Here is a 4,938-nt window from a genome sequence, read left to right on the forward strand (position 1 = left end):
ACCTGGAATAGGAAGATGTGGAATATGATGGGCGTCCGCGCATCTTCAACAAGCACGAAGTGTGGTGCACCACATCCCATGGATCCAGAACGTCGGCTCTATTTTCTGTCGGACTTCCCTCACTTGATAAAGTGCCTGCGCAATGGCTTGCTGGGTTCCGACTACCTGCTGCCAGAGGGTCGTGTAAGTGCTGTACACAGGTTGAACCACATTATTTTTTACTAGGAAGAGAACAACTATGTAACATATTTTTTACATTTCAGGTGTCGCTGAAAAGTGTCCGCAGAGCCATTGCTCTTGATGGCAAAAATGTTGCATTACAAGCCCTGTACGGGATCACATCTAGCCACACAAATCCCAACAGTTTTGAGGTTAAGAGGGTGTCTCTAGCCATTCAACTCTTCAGTGACAAAGTCGTTAAGGGGCTGCAGCTGCACAGGGCTGAGATTGAAGAGACCTGCGGGAACATTTCGGCTACTCTCCATTTTTTTGAGTGAGTAGCAAAACTTATTTCTTTGCTGCTGAAAACTTTTCCATCGTTACGACCATAAGACAGTCTCCTTGTTGTGTATTGTTTCCTGATTTGTGCTAAGCAACTTAATTATGTTTCAAGACCATCCGTGATCTGATCCATGTGATGACATCTCGCTTCACTACCGAGGCTCTGCGTCCCAATTCTCCATCTGTTGAAAAGCTTCGCTCATTTTTGTTGCTCCTGAGTGCACGGGAAAAACACACTAATGGAAAGGAGGGCTTTTTAAGCCAGTCCACAGCTACAGGACTACGTGTTGCACTGTCTAGTGTGCTGTCACTGTTGGAGTACTTAACAGAACGTGCAGGCTTCAACTACCTGATGACCAGTAGGCTAAGCCAGAATCCAGTTGAACATCTTTTTGGAATTGTGCGCCAGTCTTCTGGGTGCAATACCCACCCAACACCATAGCAATTCATAGTTACTGTGAACTGCCTTACATTCAACAACCTTGCGCACTCTGTTTCCACGGGAAACTGCGAGCCTGGCATCCTCAGTTCCCTTTTGGATGCAGATGCTGGCCAGCAAAGCTCCCATAGTGGCAGGCAGGAACTTGTTGATAAACTGCTAGATGCAGGCAACATAGATGCAGCAAATGCAGTGCTCCCGAAATTACCCCCAGACCATTCCACTTGCACTGTGCCATCAAGTGACAGCCGGCTAATATTTTTTATAGCCGGTTATGTGGCCAGGAAATGCGTCCTGAAGACAAACTGTGAAAGCTGCCTCAATTTTCTTTTGTTGACCAAATAGGCGGCTGGGAACTTAAACCTAGCCCAGTTCACTCGCGTGAAAGACAACGGTGGTCTTCTGTATCCCGCTGCCGCTCTGTACAAATTTGTAGCTCACCTAGAAAATGCGTTCACAACATGTTTTAGCCTCCTAGAACTACATGCAGACAGTATAATTGATATTGTAGATGTGGTTAAGGCAAAAACAGAGCTCAGACTTGGCTGTCCAGACCACTGCGAGAATGTTGCAGCCGAACTCACTGCTTTTTACATAACAACCCGCCTTCACTTTTTTATGAAAAGCATCAATAGCAGCAACAACCGGAAGCGTCAAGCTTCTAAGTACCTGAAAATGAGTCGATGCACTTAGATTTGCGAAGCACCCTGTTAGGGTAGCTCCAAGGCCAGCCTTGTTTCCACGGATGAAATTTCTATGTAACCTAATTTAGGCTGGTTACGCCAATAATGTGCCTGCCATTAAACCAATATTTTCTTCAGTTTTTCTTTTACTTGTCCGCACTTGCCAATAAAAGTATAATGCTCGCCTCTCGTGTATTATCAACCTGGCTTTTGTCATGCATACACTGCAAGTAAAATTTTCCGAAAATTGGGGTGGAAATATTTTCAGTCATGGGTAAAATTTTCTGAAAATGCGTTTCTGAGGCCGCTTAGCCGTCTCAGAAAAAAAAAACTGATTTCCGTAAGACTAGATCACACGTAGGCGCGCGGACAGATGAATGAGGGGTGTAGTTCTCTATAATTAAGTCGACGCGGTGGCCCGGTGGTTATGGTGCTCGGATGCTGACCCAAAAGACACCGGTTCGATCCCGGCCGCGCCTATCGCATTTTGATGGAGGCGATATGCTAGAGGCCCGTGTACTGTGCGATGTCAATGCACGTTATAGAACCCGGGTGATCGAAAATTCCGGAATCCTCCGCTACGGCGTCCCTAATAGTCTGAGTTGCTTTAGGACGTTAAACCCCGTGGTACCAAAATATAATCGCAGGTAAACAATATCAGCCTGATAAAAGATGCATCTAGAGACCTAACATCCACCGTCAAATCCGTGAGCCTCTCTCATTGCCCGACGCCCGTTCTCGCTAGCAGACGGTATACGACGACGCGGTTTTTCATCATCGCCGAAATGCTCAAAGGGTCACGGCGGGGGAAAAAAGGTGCCTATGAAGTTAGGTTGAAGCTAGTTGAAGCAAATGACATGCATGTTTATTGACTACAGGCGTATTAGTGAACCACACTGTAACAACGACTCGGATAAACACACACAAGCTCCAGCGACGACGCCGCTAGAAAAAGTTGCAGTGGCGCCACCTGGTGGTTTCTACGCCAAACGGCACGCCCGCGCCCTTCCGTTCGCGCCACTAGGATAGTTCTAGTTCACTATAACCGTGACGCTCGTATATCTGGAACGAGAGTATGGCGTGGTGAGACTGCCACAAAACAAATGATCTTATATTTTAAAACAGCACTAATCTTATGAAGTGAATTTATAAAATTAAAATTGAACGTTTCTTTTCTCAATTTATTTATGCTGTTAACTCGCTGGGAGAGAGAGTACTCCCTTGAAGCCTCAAAGGACGAACTCGAGCTGCCTTGTTTCGAAGCTCCTTTGAGCTAGGTGTCCTTTGGCGCGTTCGTCCTTAGAGTAATGGAGCATTAGTTCAAAGTACCTTTACTGTGTCCGTGTGACAGGGGTATAAGGCCGTTCTCGCATCCTTTTCTTTTTAGCGCCACATCTTTTTCTTTTTAGCGCTTCTAAATACATAGGGACAGATTGCATGCGGAATACGAACTTGAAAAAGCTTCAGGAAAGCATGAATGCAATTAAACACGCATGCAAACGCGAAAGCATGAATCGTACTGCGCGCGGCCGATCAGCGCAAGCCACGGAGCAAGAATATAACAAGCGTTTGCGGGTCGGTAGGCTGGAAACGCTGATTGGTCCAAAAAAAAGTGGCGCCACGCCTGTAACGTCATGGTCACGTGACTTTTAATGACGTCATGTCCGGTTGGGGACAGACACATTTTCCCTAGAGTTTTCTCGGAATTCCCCACGTTTGTGACAGCGTGCGCGCGATAAAAAAGCGCATCTTTACCTCCACCCCACCCAGTTCGACCACTATGCCGAGCGGGGTGCAGTCGAAGAACTGCTCTCGCCATTCACGTTTACCCCCCCCCCCCTCCCCCCCCTACGACACTTTCCCTAACTCAGATGTTTTGTCGCATTTTTTATTTTTATTTTGTGTGTTTGTGTTTGCATGCACAGTGCACGTCTCTCTAGTTAAGCTAACTGCGCCGCTGATTCCGCATTGACTATTCCTGCCGAAGAGGCTCCAGGGAAGTGTCCTGCCATGTCTCCGCTTTATTCTGTTTTTCTTTTTACTCGTTTTGGCCAGCGGCACGCGAGTACACGCATCTCCGCGAATCCGCCACCGTCTGTTTCTGTACTCGCCGCCGCTCTGCCTTGAGGGCCGACCATTCTCACCTCCCGCTCCTCGTTTTCCTTTTTCTCTTTCTCTTTTTTTTCTGCACGCTCCCAGCGGCTTCTCGGTGGACAGGGTGCAACAGCGCGTTTTTGTTTTTCTATTTATTGCTCTTTCTCCCTTTTCTAGTATTATTCTTTTCTGTCCATCTTCTTTCCAGCACCCGATTGCTTGTTGCTATTTTCATGTGGCGGACCATGTGTGCCAATTACAACTCCTCAAGAACGGGAGGAAGATCGCTGTAACTTCAGTCTTGAGCAAGGACAGGCTCTGTCCGAAACGTCGACTCAAAATAAATCTGTCTAAATGAAGCGTCTCTCAACTTTGCATATATATATATATATATATATATATATATATATATATATATATATATATATATATATATATGGAAGCAGTTAGGGTTGCTCAACGGGCCAGTGAAAACTTGCACAGTGAAAAGGTCACAACTGGTTCGATTATCTAGGTTTATTCACCAACGGTTTCGGACGGTGGACCGTCCTTCATCAGGGTAAAGTCGAATGAATACACAGATGTGCGCATTTACGCTCCTAAATGCAGAGGGAGAGGAGGCACTTTCTCTCTCTTTCTCTATGTCGGCGTCCACTAAGGGGAAAGGAGAATGGGTGCGAAACAAGTTAAAAAAAGCTAGTTAAAATACAGAGGTGAGAGACATGCAGCAGAGCTGGATTTTCGCCGAGAAGACTAAAGCAAGAAAGGTTTCCCTCTGCGGAAGCGAGAAGTTCGAGCACAAAGGGAAAATAACGAAAACACAGAAAACAAGAAAAGAACAAAAAGGAAAACACCAGAATACACTGAAACAAAACACAAAGGCGCACATAGCATGACCCGCTCCCCAGCGGTGCAGATGTTAAGAACTCTTGTAATGTAATTTACTGTCAGCTGTCAAGGCCGCATCATCACGCCTTGTTCAAGAGGCACCAGTGACCGTTACGAGGGCAGCGCGTCGCCTCAGCGGCGGAAACGCGGTCATCCAGACGCCGTGTCGAAACCCGATCCCGCAACTAGCCGCCGCAGAAAGCAGCCACCGGCCGTTCGTCAGAGGGCGCCTGCGCCGCGCATCCCACCGCTGACAATTCCGAGAAGGGAGCTTGGAGGACAAGGAGGAAAAGGGGAAACCGGCATGGAGTAAAGAAGAGGGGGGGGGGGGGG

Source organism: Amblyomma americanum, chromosome 1 (genome assembly GCF_052857255.1).
Source record: "Amblyomma americanum isolate KBUSLIRL-KWMA chromosome 1, ASM5285725v1, whole genome shotgun sequence".
NCBI lineage: Eukaryota > Metazoa > Arthropoda > Arachnida > Ixodida > Ixodidae > Amblyomma > Amblyomma americanum.